Source organism: Eumetopias jubatus, unplaced genomic scaffold, assembly GCF_037043125.1.
Source record: "Eumetopias jubatus isolate StellerSeaLion01/CBP00866 unplaced genomic scaffold, mEumJub1_p1.0 scaffold_8, whole genome shotgun sequence".
Taxonomy (NCBI): Eukaryota; Metazoa; Chordata; class Mammalia; order Carnivora; family Otariidae; genus Eumetopias; species Eumetopias jubatus.
In genome coordinates this window covers 20,474,641-20,494,652 of record NW_028274814.1, presented here as the reverse complement: position 1 = coordinate 20,494,652, position 20,012 = coordinate 20,474,641, and positions in this window count along the sequence as shown.

The following is a 20,012-nucleotide window of genomic DNA, read 5'->3' as shown; positions in this document are numbered from 1 at the left end:
CTATCCCCCCACCTCCTCCCCTCTAGAACTCTGTTTGTTTTTCAGAGTCCATCATCTCTCATGGTTCGTCTCCCCCCTGACTTACTCCCCTTCGTTCTTCCCCTCCTGCTATCTTCCTCTTTTTCTTTTTTCCTAACATATGTTGCATTATTTGTTTCAGAAGTACAGATCTGTGATTCAACAGTCTTGCACAATTCACAGGGCTCACCATAGCACATACCCTCCCCAATGTCTATCACCCAGCCACCCCATCCCTCCCACCCCCCACCACTCCAGCAACCCTCAGTTTGTTTCCTAAGATTATGAATTCCTCATATCATTGAGGTCATATGATACATGCCTTTCTCTGATGGACTTATTTCACTCAACATAACACCCTCCAGTTCCAACCATGTCATTGCAAATGGCAAGATCTCATTCCTTTTGATGGCTGCATAATATTCCATTGTGTATATATACCACTTCTTCTTTATCCATTCGTCTGTCGACGGACATCTTGGCTCTTTCCACAGTTTGGCTATTGTGGACATTACTGCTATAAACATTGGGGTGCACATACCCCTTCGGATCCCTACATTTGTATCTTTGGGGTAAATACCCAGTAGTGCAATTGCTGGATCGTATGGTAGCTCTATTTTCAACTGTTTGAGGAACCTCCAGACTGTTTTCCAGAGTGGTTGCACCAGCTTGCATTCCCACCAAAAGTGTAGGAGGGTTCCCCTTTCTCCGCACCCCCGCCAACATCTGTCATTTCCTGACTTGTTCATTTTTAGCGATTCTGACTAGTGTGAGGTGGTATCTCATTGAGGTTTTGATTTGGATTTCCCTGATGCCGAGCGATGTTGAGCACTTTTTCATGTGTCTGTTGGCCATTTGGATGTCTTCTTTGGAAAAATGTCTGTTCATGTCTTCTGCCCATTTCTTGATTGGATCATTTGTTCTTTGGGTGTTGAGTTTGATAAGTTCTTTATAGATTTTGGATACTAGCCCTTTATCTGATATGTCATTTGCAAATATTTTCTCCCATTCTGTCGGGTGTCTTTTGGTTTTGTGGACTGTTTCTTTTGCTGTGCAAAAGCTTTTTATCTTGATGAAATCCCAAGAGTTCATTTTTGCCCTGGCTTCCCTTGCCTTTGGCGATGTTTCTAGGAAGAAGTTGCTGCAGCTGAGGTCGAAGAGGTTGCTGCCTGTGTTCTCCTTTAGGATTTTGATGGACTCCTGTCTCACGTTTAGGTCTTTCAACCATTTGGAGTCTATTTTTGTGTGTGGTGTAAGGAAATGGTCTTCGGCATGTGGCTGTCAAAATATCCCAACACCATTTGTTGAAGAGACTGTCTTTTTGCCATTGGACATTCTTTCCTGCTTTGTCAAAGATGAGTTGACCATAGAGTTGAGGGTCCATTTCTGGGCTCTCGATTCTGTTCCATTGATCTATGTGTCTGTTTTTGTGCCAGTACCATACTGTCTTGATGATGACAGCTTTGTAATAGAGCTGGAAGTCCGGAATTCTGATGCCACCAGCTTTGCTTTTCTTTTTCAACATTCCTCTGGCTATTCGGGGTCTCTTCTGGTTCCATACAAATTTTAGGATTATTTGTTCCATTTCTTTGAAAAAAGTGGGTGGTATTTTGATGGGGATTGCACTGAATGTGTAGATTGCTCTAGGTAGCATTGACATCTTCATAATGTTTGTTCTTCCAATCCATGAGCATGGAACGTTTTTCCATTTCTTTGTGTCTTCTTCAATTTCTTTCATGAGTATTCTAGAGTTTTCTGAGTGCAGATCCTTTGCCTCTTTGGTTAAATTTATTCCTAGGTATCTTATGGTTTTGGGTGCCATTGTAAATGGGATCGACTCCTTCATTTGTCTCTCTTCTGTCTTGTTGTTGGTGTATAGGAATGCCACTGAGTTCTGTGCATTGATTTTATATCCTGCTACTTTACTGAATTCCTGTATGAGTTCTAGCAGTTTTGGGGTGGAGTCTTTTGGGTTTTCCACATACAGTATCATATCATCTGTGAGATGTTTGACTTCCTCTTTGCCGAGTTGGATGCCTTTGATTTCTTTTTGTTGTCTGATTGCTGTGGCTAGGACTTCTAATACTATGTTGAATAGCAATGGTGATAGTGGACATCCTGGCCGCATTCCTGACCTTAGGGGAAAAGCTGAAAGCTTTTCAGAGAATTTTACAGAGAATGATATTCGCTGTAGGTTTTTCATAGATGGCTTTTATGATATTGAGGTATGTACCCTGTATCCTTATACTCTGAAGAGTTTTGATCAAGAAAAGATGCTGTACTTTGTCAAATGTTTTTTCTGCATCTATTGAGAGGATCATATGATTCTTGTTCTTTCTTTTGTTAATGTATTGTATCACGTTGATTGATTTGCGGATGTTGAACCAGCCTTGCAGCCCAGGGATAAATCCCACTTGGTCGTGGTGAATAATCCTTTTAATGTACTGTTGGATCCTAGTGGCTAGTATTTTGGTGAGAATTTTTGCATCCATGTTCATCAAGGAGAGTGGTCTGTAATTCTCCTTTTTGATGGGGTCTTTGTCTGGTTTTGGGATCAAGGTAATGGTGGCCTCATAAAATGAGTTTGGAAGTTTTCCCTCCATTTCTATTTTTTGGAACAGTTTCAGGAGAATAGGTATTAAGTCTTCTTTAAATGTCTGATCGAATTCCCCTGGGAAGCCATCTGGCCCTGGGCTTTTGTTTGTGGGGAGATTTTTGATGACTGCTTCAATTTCCTTAGTGGTTATAGGTCTGTTCAGGTTTTCTAGTTCTTCCTGGTTCAATTTTGGTAGTTGATACATCTCTAGGAATGCACCCATTTCTTCCAGGTTATCTAAATTGCTGGCATAGAGTTGCTCATAATATGTTCTTATAATTGTTTGTATTTCTTTGGTGTCTGTTCTGATCTCTCCTCTTTCAGTCATGATTTTGTTGATTTGGGTCATTTCTCTTTTCTTTTTGATAAGTCAGACTAGGGGTTTATCAATCTTGTTAATTCTTTCAAAGAACCAGGTCCTAGTTTCATTGATCTGTTCTGCTGTTCTTTTGGTTTCTATTTCATTGATTTCTGCTCTGATCTTTATGATTTCTCTTCTCCTGCTGCGTTTAGGCTTCATTTGCTGTTCTTTCTCCAGCTCCTGTAGGTGTAGGGTTAAGTTGTGTCTTTGAGGCCTTTCTTGTTTCTTGAGAAAGGCTTGTATTGCTATATACTTTCATCTCAGGACTGCCTTTGCTGTATCCCAAAGATTTTGAACAGTTGTGTTTTCATTTTCATTGGTTTCCATGAATTTTTTAAGTTCTTCTTTAATTTCCTGGTGACCCATTCATTCTTTAGTAGGATGCTCTTTAGCCTCCATGTATTTGAGTTCTTTCCGACTTTCCTCTTGTGATTGAGTTCTAGTTTCAAAGCATAGTGGTCTGAAAATATGCAGGGAAAGATCCCAATCTTTTAATACCGGTTGAGACCTGATTTGTGACCTAGGATGTGATTAATTCTGGAGAATGTTCCATGGGCACTAGAGAAGAATGTGTATTCCGTTGCTTTGGGATGGAATGTTCTGAATATGTCTGTGAAGTCTATTTGGTCTAGTGTGTCATTTAAAGTCTTTATTTCCTTGTTGATCTTTTGCTTAGATGATCTGTTCATTTCAGTCAGGGGGGTGTTAAAGTCCCCACTATTATTGTATTGTTGTCAATGTGTTTCTTCGCTTTTGTTATTAATTGCCTTATAGAATTGGCTGCTCCCATGTTAGGGGCATAGATATTTCCAATTGTTAGATCTTCTTGTTGGGTAGATTCTTTAAGTAGGATATAGTGTCCTTCTTCATCTCTTATTACAGTCTTTGTTTAGAATCTAATTTGTCTGATATAAGGATTGCCACCCCAGCTTTCTTTTGGTGTCCATTAGCATGGTAAATGGTTTTCCACCCCCTCACTTTCAATCTGGGAGTGTCTTTGGGTCTAAAATGAGTCTCTTGCAGACAGCATATCGATGGGTCTTGTTTTTTAATCCAATCTGATAGCCTCTGTCTTTTGATGGGGGCATTGAGCCCATTTACATTCAGGGTAACTATTGAAAGGTATGAACTTAGTGCCATTGTATTGCCTGTAAGGTGACTGTTACTGTATATTGTCTCTGTTCCTTTCTGATCTATGCTGCTTTTAGGCTCTCTCTTTGCTTAGAGGACCCCTTTCAATATTTCCTGTAGGGCTGGTTTTGTGTTTGCAAATTCCTTTAGTTTTTGTTTGTCCTGGAAGCTTTTTACCTCTCCTTCTACTTTCAATGACAGCCTAGCTGGATATAGTATTCTTGGCTGCATATTTTTCTCATTTAGTGCTCTGAAGATATCATGCCGGTCCTTTCCGGCCTGCCAGGTCTCTGTGGATAGGTCTGTTGACAATCTAATAAATCTACCATTGTCGGTTACACATCTCTTCTCCCGAGCTGCTTTCAGGATTTTCTCTTTGTCTCTGAGACTCGCAAGTGTTACTATTAGATGTCGGGGTGTTGACCTATTTTTATTGATTTTGAGAGGGGTTCTCTGTGCCTCCTGGATTTTGAGGCCTGTTTCCTTCCCCACATTAGGGAAGTTCTCTGCTATAATTTGCTCCAATATACCCTCTGCCCCTCTCTCTCTTTCTTCTTCTTCTGGGATCCCAATTATTCTAGTGTTGTTTCGTCTTATCGTATCACTTATCTCTCGAATTCTGCCCTCGTGATCCTGTAGTTGTTTATTTCTCTTTTTCTCAGCCTCTTTATTTTCCATCATTTGGTCTTCTATATCGCTGATTCTCCTTCTGCCTCATTTATCCTAGCAGTTAGTGCCCCCATTTTTGATTGCACCTCGTTAATAGCCTTTTTGATTTCGACTTGGTTAGATTTTAGTTCTTTTATTTCTCCAGAACGGGTTTCTCTAATAACTTCCACTCTTTTTTCAAGCCCAGCGAGTATCTTTAAAGTCATGATTCTGAACTCTAGTTCCGACATTGTAGTAATGTCTGTATTGAGTAGGTCTCTGGCTGACGGTACCATCTTTTGTTCTTTTTGCTGAGGTGATTTTTTTCGTCTTGTCATTTTTTTCCAGAGGAGAATAGATGAATGAGAGAACAAAATGCTAACAGGTTAACAACGTCCCCAGCAAATATATTCTATACAAATCAGTAAAGCCCTGAAACCAGGGGAAAAGAAAGGGAAAGAAAGAAAAAAGAAAGAGAAAAGAAAGAAGAAAGAAAAGAAAAAAAAAGAAAAAGATGAAAACAAAAACAGAACAATACAAAAAAACCGAGAATATGATCAAATATGATCAGGCTAGTGCATAGATCAGTGCCACACACTAGATTTTGGGCATATTTTGGTCTGTTAGAAAAAAGTGCCTCCTAACGTTTTAAAGGAAGAAAGACTTATATATGTACAAAATAAGGGTTGATACAATAAAGGGATGGAAGATGACTGTAAAGATGAAACTTATAAAAGATTTTACAAAAGGAATTGATAAGATAAGAAGTTGTTTGAAAAAAGAAAGAAGAAGATTTAAAAAAAAAAAAGAAAAAAGAAAGGAGAGAATGTGATCAGGCAGGAGACTAGAACAAAGCCATACACTAGTGACTTAGGGTATATTTTGATCTGTTAGAAGAAACTGTATCTCAAAATTTTGAAGAGAGAACAACTTATATATATATGCCAAAAATAAGGGTAACTAGTATGAAGGGATAAAATATGACTCTAAAAATGAAAAATAAAAAGATGTTTTTTTAAAAAAGGGATTGAGAAGATGTTGTTGAAAAAGGGAAAAAGAAAAATTCAAAAAAAACAGTTAAGAAAATTAACTTTGAAAAACTAATGAATCATGGTAAAAAAAGCCATGAATTCTATGTGAGTATTCCCTTAGCACTGGAGTTCTCCCGTTCTCCTTGATCGGCAAACTTGGTCTTGGCTTGCTGGCTCTTCATGCTGATCTTCTGGGGGAGGGGCCCGTTGCTGTGGTTCCCAAATGTCTTTGCCGGAGGCGGAATTGCCCCGTCCTTGTCGGTCCGGGCTAAGCAATCTGCTCGGGTTTGCTCTCAGGAGCTCTTGTTCCCTGCAAGCTCTCCGTACAGCTCTGGAGGGCCAGGGTGAAAATGGTGGCCTCCCAATCTCCACTAGGAGGAGCCAAGAAATTGGGGCCCCTCTCCTCAGTGCGCCCCCAGAGAAAAGCAGTCACTCCTGTCTCCCCGGTCTCCGGCCGCACTCCGCGCTCACCCGGCCTGTGACCGAGTGTTTGTATCTCTGGCACCCGACCCCGTGTGGAGTCTCCAAACCCAGCAGATCCTTGCGGTGCGCTCCTGCGCCGCTCCTCCCGTGGAAGAAGGGGAGTCTCCCCGGCTCTGTCACTTGTTGGGTCCCTGCTGGAGGAGCAGTGGCCCGACTGGGCCGCGGATCACAGTTTATGGCCACCCCGAGCTGAGAGCCCGCGCCTCGGCTCCGTCTCTGCAGCCGGCTTCCCCGCTCCAATCCCTGGGACCTCTGCCGCACTCAGGCACCCCCGGTCTTTCTGTGACCCCGAGGGTCCCGAGACCACACTGCCCCGGGAGGATTCCACCCCCCACCTAGCCACTGCAGCGACGTCCCTCAGCAGAGCCAACTTCTAAAAGGTCCGATTTTGTGCTCCGCGGCTCTAGCACTTGCCAGAAGCGGCCGACGGAGGCCCCCTCCCCCGCCGTCTATCCTCCCGAATATCGCCTCGGATTCACTTCTCCGCACGTCCTACCTTCCAGTAAGTGGGCGCTTCTCTGTTCAGAGAATTGTTGATACTCTCTTCTTCGGTCTCCTGTTGAGTTCGTAGTTGTTCAGGATGGTTTGATCCCTATTCAACTGAATTCCTGAGAGCAGACAAAATCCAGGTCTGCTACTCCTCCACCATCTTGCTCCGCCTAGCTTGACTACACATTTTGTAGGATTCACTAGTAAGCCATTTGGGCCTGAGCTTTTTTTTTTTTTTTTTTAGTAGGAAGTTTTTAAATTATTAATTAAATCTCTTTACTTGTTATAGGTCTATATAAATTTTCTATTTCTTTTTGAGCCAGTATTAATAGTTTGTGTCTTTCTAGGAATTGGTCCATTTCATCTAAATTATTTAATTTATTTACATAAGGTTTTTAATGTATAATCTTTTGTATTTCTTTAAGGTCAACTAAAATGTATAATTTTTATTGATCTCTTCAAAGAACCAGCTTTGGTTTCATCCTTTTTCTCTATTGTGTTTCTTTTCCCTATTTCACTTATTTCTGTTCTAATTTTTTTATTTCACTTATTCTACTTGCTTTGGATTTAGCTTGCTCTTATTTTTCTAGTTTTTAAAGGCACAAGATTAGATTATATTTGAGTCTTTAAAAAAATATGGCATTTACAGCCCGCAGTTTCTCTCTAAGCATTGTTTTAGCTACATCCATAAGTTTTAGTATGCTGTGTATTAATTTTCATTTATTTAAAGGTATTTTAAAATTTTTATTGTGATTTCGTCTTTGATTCATAAGTTATTAAAGAGTACATTAAGTTCCACTTATTTGTGAACTTCCCAATGTTACTAATTTCTAATTTCATTCCATTGCTGTTATAGAATATATATTGTATGATTTCTATTTTTTAAATTTATTGAGGCTTGTTTTAAGACCTAACTTACAGTCAGTTCTAGAGAAAGTTATATGGACACTTGAGAAAAATGTCTATTCTGCTATTGGGTAGAGATGTCTGTGAGGCCTAGCTGATATAGGGTGCTGTTCAATTTTCTTTTTTGTTGTTGTTGATCTTCTGCGTAGTTGCCTTATCCATTAATGAAAGTGGGGCACTGAAGTCTCCAAGTATTGTTGAATTATCTATTTTCCTTTTCAATTACATCAGCTTTTGATTCATATATTCTGAGGCTCTGTGGTTAGGTGCATACACATTTACAATTGTTACGTCTTCCTAATGGATTAAACTTTTTTCATTATAAAATGGCCTTTTTTGTCTCTAGTGATTTGTTTTAAAGTCTATATTGTGTGATATTAATATAATTACTCTAATTCTCTTTTGGTTTACTGCAAACAGTAATATAATATATTTGTAAGTAGTATCGCTTAGTTAGCTTAATGATCAGGTAATGACTGGACAGAGGTTTCCTTGTTTCTTGAACCAATAAGTCTTCCATCCTTTGCTGAGGGGCTTTGTGCTTGTTTCATGGCAAGGCCTGAGCATACAAGCACTTTACAGCTCTGCCTTAGCTTTCAACTAATATCTGCACAGAGTATCAAGGTCAACCAGAGCTGAGAGCTTAGGCTTTCTAATGTGTTTCCTGCACATGCTTATAGTGCTCTAAATCCTAAGGAATGTGTTGAAGCTGCACCTTATGTATATCTTATTAGCTGTATTTTCTTTTAAGGTTTTTGGCCAGGATCTTGTTGCCCCAACAGGTATTATCACCTCAGGTGGCAACATGGAATGTTAAACAATGCCTTTGTTTTGGACTAACCATTTAGGGATAGGACTTTCCTCACTGAGTGACCTCTGATTCAGGTCAAATAGAGATAAGCTCTGTAAATGGTTGTCCCCTTTCCAGGGACCTTCCAGACAGGTAAAGTAGTGTCAATTATGTGGAAGCAGGGTTTATAGGGGAAGACTCAAACTTGTTTAGCTTCCTTCAGTGGCTGCTGAGATGCTTGTATTCTCAGCATAGTTGCAAGCCTGTTGGTCTTCAGGGTGACTTTGGAACTGTGGAGAAAGAGCTGGAAAAAGATGTTAAAATGTCACAAAGCTCACTGTCCTTACTGAACTTCAGTTTTTTGTTTGTTTGTTTTAATAAATGCTCCTTGGATCATTGAAAGACTTTGGTTAATTTTTAGAGTCATAACAAAGTTGATTTTGACCATTTTCCCCAGGGTTCTCATTCATTTTATGAAGAAGCAGATTTTCTGAGGTCCTTACATTGGCATTCCAGAAATGCTTTTCCTTCAGAGTTATTTTATATTGACCCATCTCACCCCACCATTAATCTGATCTTTTTAATAGAAATTGTGTTTTCTCTGAAAATGTCTTTCATGTAAAGAGATTAGCAGTGTATATTTATCATGTGGCTCCCCTGTTAGGCATATAAACTCAAATCTAGGGCATAATGTTATGCAGAAAGTCTCCACTCTTTACGACTCTGAATTTATTAATAGTATTAAATGAAATATTTCAGGTTGTAGAAATTTGCTTATATACCCACATCTGATTTTTTGAAATCATATTTTCTACCAACCGGTAAATTAAAAAAAAAAAAACAGATTTGTTGACATGATGTGTTAATTTACAATTGATCTAGCATATCTTTTTACACTATTTCTTAAACTCTAAGGACTAATATGTTAAATCAAACCCAAATTATTTAAAATAACATTTGATTTTTAATGAACTAAAATACATATAGACTAGCAAGTTCTACATTAAAACATTTACACCAGAGATAAGTAAACCCTTCCATACCCCAGGGTAAAGGTTAAACTCATTTTCTGCACCAGGAATAACATTCATTTACTACCAGGGACACAATTACCTTCTAGAATGTGGTCTAAATTATGGTTTCAGAGAAACAAATCCTCTGGGATTATCTATTTGGAACAAAATGGGATATTTGACCTTATTCATGAGGTGAGAAAAATGTGGATGGAGAGATAAAAAAGCCATAATGTAAAGTAACATATGTGCCATAATACAGGAATATTTTTATAGATATTGCCTCAACTATTATATGTAGTTTGGTCATAGACTAACTCAGAATCACTGTCCTTGTTAAATATGAAAGATTCATATATTAAGCAGAGAGAGATTGGGGTTCTGTTTCTTGCTATAGAAGGAATTACTTGTGTGGTCTTGAACAAATCACTTGATTTCTATCTACCTCCGTTCCTTTTTCTATAAAATGAAGAGGATCGACTAGATGACCTACAGGCTTTTTTTCAACTTTTGCAGTACATTTCAATGTGGATTTCTCTTAACGGTCAGAATTAAAGTGGGAATGAAGAATCAATATGGGATAGGGGAAATAATGGAGAATCTTTTTTTTTTAATAATAGAGAATTTGGATATATTTCCACCCATCCCCCAAAAGACATCTAAATTCTGTTGTATGAAGGATAGACTCATAGAGTTGAATATAAGAGGGTAATTATAGGTTCCTCTACTCTACATTTTTTCTTTCTAGGACTACTTTTTGCTAAATCATTTTAGCCAGACTACTGCCTAATTGCTTAGAGAATTTTTAGGGATAGAGATCTCATGAGTTTTTCAGATAGTGTCTTGAAGAAACATGACTATTGTTTTGGCTTCATCATTATGGACTATTACTTACATAAGCAAGAATTTTCAAATGAGAGGTTAGTATAGCATTTCACAAGATGAAGTTGCTTATCTCCCCATATCATGTTTTTCTAGTTAAGCGAAATCTTGAAAGATAGGAATATCTAATGAACCAGAACCTGTCCATAATGCTGTTTTTAACAATTAGAAAGCAAATCTCCAAAAGGCAAGATAATACTGGGAGTTTATGACATAATCTACTTGCTAAAGATGTTCTAGGTTTACCCACTTTAAACCCAATCTTCTATACCTTTTTCCTCTACATTTCTAGAATTTCACAATGATATTTAAAGTGTAGAATGAACTTCTGAAACATCTTAAATCATCACAGAACAAATGAATAATGGAACTATCCCACTTACTATGCTAATTAACGAAACAAAATATTTCATGTTAGAAACATCTTCAAAATTAAGAAATAAAGTAAGGTTTTTCTTATAATATGTCTAAAAACACAATTGATTGAAACATTTTCTGATAATTCTATACTACTATTTTCTCCCTAGTATATTCCAAAGTATTTGAGTTAAAATTGTCAGGTCATCTGTATTCTGCTGTTTCCCTGTGTACTACAATCTTCTTTTAACTTCCCTGTTGTTTGCTATCCCCAGTGTGTCCCAAAAACAACCACTCAAGTACCCCGTCACTTTCTTAAGTACACACACTTATGCATGTCATAAAATGAGTATCATCAAGTTCTGATTTGAGGTTATCATTTATGTACACCCCCTTGTGGCACAACCAGCAAAAAGGCCCTTCCAAGGATAAGAAAACCTCCAAAGCATGAACTTATCCAATCACAGTCAGTGGTAACGAAAGAACAGAGAAAGCAATTAATTTTTGACAACCTTAGTTCTTTACACATAAAAGCAAATTCCTATACAAGTATTCATTGGCCTTAAAATTATCCATAAAAGCTATTGAGAATCTAAATAATTAAAATTGCCTTTGGTCGTAACAGGATTATACACTTAAAGATGACATGTTACTATTTTCCAACTTTGGATTTACCTTAGAACAGAAAATTTAGCCTAAAATGAACTCGTTAGGAGCAAAATAATTAAATGGCTTTTATATTTTGAGTGGTATTTTTATTTTTATATTTTGTTTTATTTTTAAATATTTTTTAAAAATTCAGTGTTTTAGCCTAATATGTGTATTAATTTTTGTATTGCTATATAACATTCCCTTAAACTTTTACTTGAATTTATTTAATTTAAATTTTCTTCTTTTTTGTTCTATTCCAATCTTGCCCTAGCCTTACTTTAATAGAAAAAGAATGCAAGGATGCTATGCAGACAAATATATAGCAGTCCTGTTAGCATTTAATCTCTTTTAGATAAATGCAAATATTGCTGCTGATGGTATTGGACCCTTGTCCAGTAATCATTTGGGGAGCTTTCTCATCCATTTTTCAAGCTGTGTCTATTACAATCAGTCACTGAAAATGTGATCTAGAATATTCGTTCTTGATGAAAACAATAGAATTAAGCTACAGGGCTTTGGAAAATTGCTTTCATATTCAAGCAGGGCTGCACATATACAGACACCTTGTTGATGTTTTACCGCCTCAAAGAAAATGTATTGCTACTGCTACAAGCCTGTCTTTTGGCACTTTATCACTTACAAGTGATGATAAAATTGCAACAAAGAGACTTCTTTTTAATCTTATAGGTCACTGCTTGTGGCCTGGACTATCCACCCTTTTGTCCTCTCATTTAAGCTAGATAAGGTGGAAAATTCCCTTTAGTTGTATCTAAATTTCATTTAAACAGTATGAAACACAGACTTTGTCTTCTGATTTTCAAGTCCCCAAATCTTTTAATATATCAATTTTATTTCTTCATATTTTAAAATTAATTTTTAGAAAGAGTTCTGAATGTATTTGAAATGGATTTTATGAAACTAAAATACTGGGTATATTTTGAAGGGTTCAAATACTTTCATGAACCATAAATATAGAAGATAATCTATTTGACATCATGAAAATCCTGACTATAATATAATTTTGTTACTGAGTTTCTTTTCATTATTATAACCATCAGTTTCGACTAACTACTCACAGAAGAATATTTATGCAGATATCCAATCTGGCAACACATAGTTGCCAAAAAATAGGTATTTCTGAATAAATTTCTCTAATCATTGAGTCCTCGCATACAAAAAGTGAAGCAAATGAAGAGGAAACACACACACACACAAATCTATTTTTGAGCTATTTATTTCCTTTGCTCTTTGATTTCTGAACTTTCTCTCAGGTTTTCTTTAGGGGATCTTTCTATGAAGCCACGGATACATAGTCTCATGGTTTATTTCTCTGCCACAGATTTTTATTATTTTAACAATCTCTTAGTAATAAAGAAAGCCTTTGTGAATACACTAAGTTTTATAGAAGAATATTTTATATTATATGAATGAGGAGAAATTTTACTCCCAAGGCAACATTTTGTTTCTACTAAAGTGCCAAGGATGCAATTCAGAATGTCTTTCTCTCAAGTGGTTCCAGTTTACAAATGTAATTTTTATCTCTGATTTAAATATGCTTTTTGGCCTGCTAGCCTCATTTTACAAGTGGATAAACCATCAAAAAGGAAAGTTCGTAATGTTTTGCATGTCTGCTAAATCAGAATATAATATTGAGATAACAGACACAGGTGGGGGATAAAGTCTTACCATCAGTGACAGCTTCCTTTTATTGAGAACCTACTATGGCAGGCCCTATGCTGGGTGCTTTATGTGCACTATCTCTAATACTACCTGCAATCTGGGAAGATATGCATTTTTGCATGCTTTTAACAGATAAGAGAAGTGATGCATAGGAAGGTTAAGTGTCCAGCTGCGAAGGATAGAGTCAAGAGTCAAGTGATGCTTCATAAATCATGAAAAATGTCCTAAGCAAATCATATTGTGCTTTCTCATGCTAACAAACAGAGGCTTGACAAAGAACAGAACTAATAAGAACCCAAAGGGACAGTGACATGGGGTTTCCATCCTTTTTGCCATGCTCTCTGTAGGGCTGTCATTGGCTTTCTGTTTTTAGATGTGCAGTTTAGTGCACTGTGTACAAGATCCAGTTAGATTACTATATGTGAGATCATCTTCTAAACATGTCTTCTGATGGTGGAAACCTTTTTTGGTGGGGAGGGTTTGTTGGAAGAGGCAGTCAAACATACTTGGTTTTCTTTCTCATTAGTTTTTACTCCGTTGTGAGTGCAGGGCCCTCATGTCATGTGGCTGCCCAGGTGGGCATGCTTTCTCACACTGTGGGTGTGAGTATACATACCTGCATTTGTAGGATACCTACTCTTTGATCACCTGTGGCTCTGTGCAACTGCATCTTTGTTGAACGACTTGGAGACTCAAATATAAAGAAATGGCAAACAGTTTACTCGACAGGTACTCCCCTTTTCTCCTCTCTTCACCATGAAGTCTTGTCTGATAAACTTGGAAAAGAGAAGACCATATCCCACTGCCCTGACCCTGTTTAAAAATGCAGCTCTCATAAGTACACTCAGAAATAAAGCAAGCAGGTCTACTCTTGGCTTCTCTACAGGTGTGGGTTTTAAATATGAATGTGTTTGGTGTAAGGAGGAACCATGATTATTAATATACTTTGCATGGTTCCTAGAACTGCCTTCTGAATGAGAAATCATGGAAGGGAGTCAACTAATATTTATGATGCTAGAAGATTGCAAGAACCACCACCTCGGGTGGTTTCTGTTTACAGATACATGTTTCAGACTTACAGTTTTATTCTGGACAGAGTGCTTGCAACACTACCTCAGAATTTTCCTCTCCAAAAGCTGGTTTATAATCACAAAAATATGTGTAAATCCTAAATAACTTTTTTTGGCTTCAAGCCAAAAGTATTATTTTTGCTTCTAGCAACATTTTTTTGAGTTTTCCCCATAATTATAAAAAATGTCTGTATGTGTGACCAGAAATTCTTTAATGGTGAATGTTTAAAGATTCTAAAAGAGGAGTAATTGGGTCATTTGTAAAAATATCACAGCCTGTGACTTACTAAAGAATGTTTTTGCCTTATACAAATGGGAGGTACTCTTAGGATTTCCTTAAGGAAATGAATCGTTCCTCAAGGAAATAATAGTGAAAGCTTTTATATCAGAATCTTCCTAGTGAAACTTTGCTTGAAGAAAAATTATCAATATGTGGAGGGTATGGGGGAAGGCTGGTACTCAGAGGCCTCAAGCAGTGGCATGGCTTAGTAATTTTACTAGGAACTAAAGTTCATTTCTTTACACTTTCAGGTCTAACAACTGGATTTTATTCGTAAAATAAAGATGATATGATTCATAATGGACTTACATTATATAAGACATAGAAATCAGAAAGTTGATTTATTAATTTAAATGTGGGGGTTCCAGTCAGTTACTAGGTGTGTGTGTGTGTGTGTGTGTGTAAGATCTCCTAACAAGGTCATCCCTTCTCCCAATGTCATGACTCCTGGGAAGCTAAGAAGAAATTTCTTTGGTGAGCACAGATTAGTGCAAATCTTAAGCAATGTTTTGTGGCAAAAGTTTACAGGGAGACTTTCTCCATAGAGGGTGGCATATCTCTCATACAGGAATGTGCCCACCCCACACCCAGCCTTTCTCCCAGCTATATCATGGTAAACACAAGGGCCAATTATGGCATACTAAATGGCAACAGATACTATTAGCATTATTATTATTTTGTTGTTATTGTTGACTTCTTGCATCTGCGCTCTGATTTGTTCTGCCTAATCTCTTATGCTCAGGCTATATGTTATCTGTTCTTCCTTTATCACTTTGTTATCGATAGGGAAAGCCAATCAACAAAGCAGTTAAAATTACATCTGAAGTTAGTGCTAAGTACGGAAAACAAAGACTAGAAGATTTCTTCAAAGAACGTAGAACTCATAAAATTTGGCCTCGGAGCCACCCAACCGCCCCTATGTTATCTGTTTTGGTTTATAGTCATCATTTCTTGATATTTGCTGTTTTCTAGATAACTGAAGTCAGTGGACAAATGGCTTATGTGTCAGTGAGATGTTGTATTGCTATTATACATGGCTAGTTCTGTCTCAAGAGGCCTCTGTGGGATATGTGAAGCTAAGCTATGTAAAAAATGGGTCTCTATGGCAAGAATGGGCACACTATATTTTCTTTAGCGGTGGCACACAAAAAAGAAATAGTTCCTCAAGACGCCTTGACCTAGTACTACTGCAACGCAGTTCAGACCTGAGACTATAGTCATTTTAAACTTAAGTTATAGCTCTCCCCTAGAGAAAAATAAACTACCCACTTTAAAATACCTCAAACTACTGCAAAATGTCCATCAATCAGGGTCCTAAAATATTTATGATTTTTATCCTTTGGAAATCTTTTGCCATAATTCTGTGCTGCTACTTAAAATAATTTAAGCAGTGAACTTGCTCCTGGCCTGTCTCACCTCCACCTGAGGTAGCAGCTAGTTTTATACTTCCTTATAAAACTTTATCATATAATCAGCATCGGGTCAGAAGAAGTTGAATCTTGTAATGAAACAGTTCTCAGGGGCTGACTTATTTTATTCCAATACATTTTTTTCCTTTGTAGATCTTTCTTAATCATGGGATGATTCCCAAAGTTTTCTGTTGAACAACATTCAAAACATCCATGGAACATTTATCTCCTGTATCTTGCAATGAACGCATAATTTGTTTTCTCTTTTCCAATAAGGAGCTTTTTCTTTTTTCTAACAGAATATAATTTCTAACAAATTCCTTTGGTGATAACACACCTCCATAGTACATGTTGATGTCAGTGATTTGTAAATAAATGACTTTATTTCAGTGCTTAAGTCATCTGAGAAATTTATTCTTCTTTTAAATCAAATTTACTTTTACACTATATTCTATGACATAATTCTTGAATAGATCCTCTGGATCAGTTCAGTGTTTTGTTTTCAAGAGGAAAAAGCATGAACAAAGTAATGCTAAATAATGCATTTCAAAGAAGTCATATGAATTATGGTCAAATCAAAATTTTATTTACTTTGATACCCCTTTAACTTTAAAGTAACATACAATATCTTCCCCACTTTGCTCCAAATAACCATCATACTTTAAAGCCATTTGTATGTATCTCTAGAAATTTCTTAGCATCACACAAATTAGTTAAGAATATTATGTTTTCAATTAAAAGATATTTCCTAAATTCATTTATATATCAATCACACACTAACAGTTCTGGTAAAAATAATTACAAACACCTGTGAAAAATTCAGGTGGTAAAGAAGTACCTCAAGTAAAAATTTTAAAACCCTCGGTTTAAATCCCACAATATCTCAATGTTTGATGAATATATTGATGTTGTAAAAGAAGTCTTAGTTTAAAACTATTTTTTTTTTTTTTTGCATTACCAGAGGATAACTAAGTTGCTTTCTCGTCAAAGAATGAAATGTTAGACTTGTACTTGGATGTCATCCAAAGTGAGCAAATATGAGCATTTGAAATCTGTGCCTTGAAGCTGAAAAACAAGTACACTTGAATGCTAGAGGCTAAGGAATGAGGGGAAAAAAAAAAACCTTAGAGAATGACCTGGAGAAATATAATATGATCTGTATCTCTGTATCTGTCATTGTTTAGAGATATCCATTCTCCCTGTCTCCTTAAACTGGCATTCTCCTTTTCCCTTTAATAATGCTAAAACTTGTTTTTTCTTTTTTCTCATGTGTTTCATTTATTATTCTTTACTGTTTGTAGAGATACGGATCAGAGCATCCAAGAACTCAATTAAAAACACAAGTAAATAAAAATGCTAGAAGATAAGGACAGCTATGGGGTGTTAGGACCCCAAAGCTCATAATCAGATTTCATTTGCTCTGACTATTGAGATGATGCAGGGAATGGAAATGGAATGTTCATCTGCTCATATGTGGCTGTTTCAACAAAATTCTTGAAAATTCCCCTGTTCAAAAATATCATAATCACACTAAAAGGCAAAGAGAAAAATCATGAAAACTATCTGTAGCATTTGTGACAAGGAAAAGCCTCGTACTAACTAAAAATCAGATATTAAAACCAGTAAGATAGAACATGAACTAACCCCAGTTGAAAATATTTATAACAGCTCTGTGTTAAAATAGTGAAAGATTGACACCAACTTAAATGTCTAATGGTAGGGGATTTTTTTTTAATGATTAATGGAATAGTGATATAATGGAATATTATGTAACTATTTAGATAAGGATATAGAAATATATATTCACTATTTTAAAATTACATGGCCAGCAGGATCTGACCATAAAAGTGTTTTAGTTCCTGGCTAAATGGAATACATATTATAAGAACAAAATAATAGTTGTGCTAGAAATGAGAAAGGCTGCTTCACTTAGAAGTCTTCGGGCTAAGTAAGATGACATAAAGGCATATTAATCAGAAAGTCAATTTATTAATTTTAATGTGGGAATTCCAGTTACCAGGTAAACCTATACCTCCTAATGAGGTCATCCCTTCTCCCAATGTCACAGTTCCTGGGAGGTCAAGTAGAAATTTCCTAGCCTGAGAAGTCTTCAGGCTAAATAAGATGTTAAAAAGTAAGCTCCTGTATGGTGGTCATTAATTCTACTTACTACATAGTCCACCTCTTCTAGACTTCCCAGAAGTCTTCACTCCTCCAACTCATTAGAGTTGGGATTGGTCATGTGACTTGTTATAGCCACTCATAGATGAATGGACCTGGCAATATCTCACTTCCAGGAAGAAGCTTGTGACTTAATATGAGATTGCTGTGCTCCCTTCTTTCTCTCTACTCTGGTGACTAGCAATATTCCAGAAGGTGACTGCTCCATCAGCCTGGGTTCTGGAATGAAGACAGCATGATGCAGGCCCACAGCTGATTCAGGATAGAAATGTAGCATAAACAAGAAGGAAATCTTTGTGCTTGTAAGTCACCTCAATACTGGGGTTGCATGTTACTGTTGCAGAACCCAGCCTATCCTTGCTGAAACATCGTGCTTCTGAAGGAACAAGTTTAGTGCCTACTGGGATATACCCATATAGTTCTGATCCTGGCTACACTCTAAATAGCTCCATAATCTTGGGGAAATTATCTAAATGAAATTATGAACCTTAGCCTCCTTATCTGCATCAGATGCAGATAATAATACTATTTCACAGGGCTATTAGAGTGATCAAATGAGACAAAGCTTAGCAGAAGACTTGACACATAATAAACTCTCATTAGACATTAACTACTATTATTATTGCCAGAAAGAGGACAAGTAAGGAGTGTGCCCCACTTCTTGGTGGAAGTGTGTGAGTAGGGGCTCACATTCTGTAAGAGGACTGAAACCAGACCCTAAGGTATGACTATTTGTTTGAATGGTGAGATCAGACTCCATCACTTTCTCTTTAGAATAAGTTGAGTAAAGAGGGCCTGGTGCTCGCCAAGTCGTTATCTAAAAAGACAAAAAAAGTTTATACCCATCTCTAAACATGCCCAGCCTAAGGAAGATAATCTTGAGAATATTTTAGTTTGACAGTACAGCAGGAAATTAGGAAACACAGGAAATGAGTGCTACCACTCTCCTTTACCTTTGTCCAATAACAAGTAAATAGGATTATGCCCCTGACCCCACAGTTTTGTTTTTGTTTTTTTCTTTTTCTTTTTCTTCTGATCAGAGTGATGCTAGGCGTGTTCACATCATTTTCCCTATGTGGGTGGCTTGGGGGACAATTGCATAAGGCACCTTGTCTGAAGTCTAGCTTTCTCAGATAAGACATCTGGAACAGCACCAACACATTGCCAGGGATTCTTTTTAATTTACTCTTGATTCTCATTATTTGCAGATTCTGCATTTGTGAATTCACATACTCATGAAAATTGATTTGTAATCCCCAAATGAAATGCAACGCTTCACAGTCATTGACAGACAACTGCAGAGAAGCGAAAAAGTTGAGTCGTGTGATGTGCATATTGCTAGCTAAGGTTGAACAGGGCATTGCCCTGTCTCCTTGTTTCAGATCTCATTCTGTAAACAGGTGTCTTTCTCACTGTCTATTAAATGCTACTTTTTTTTTGTATTTTTGTGTTTTTTACTGGTGACCTTGTTGTTTAAAATGGCCTCCAAGCATAGTGTTAAAGTGCTCTCTAGTGTTCCCAAGGTCAAGAAGCCTATGATGTGCCTTAGAGAGAAAATATGAGTGTTAGATAAGCTTCCTTGAGGCATGAGGTATAGTGCTGTTGGCTGTGACCTGAAAGATAATGAATTAACAATACATACCAAATAAAGTGTCTTTAAACAGAAAGGTTCATTAACCAAGGGTATGCATTAATTGGATGATGAAAATGTCATGACCACAGGCTCACAGGAACCTAATCTGTATTTCCCTTAGGAGCATCCCTCCTGTAGCTTTTTTCAAGTTCCTGTTAAATTACTTGAGCAAGCACATAAAAAGATGAAACCATCGTGATAGAATATGGAAGTAAGGCCCGCACTTAATATTTTCTTGTAACTGGCAGAAATTTCCATGAACTACAGGGTAGATGGAGATGGATTTCAGCGTTCTCCCCGAACAAAGGTCAAATCTTTTCATATCCTGTCAATATTCTTACTCTGTCAATGAGCACAGGGAGCCCCAAGAATTGGTTGAGTGAAGATGACTGGAAGGAAGATT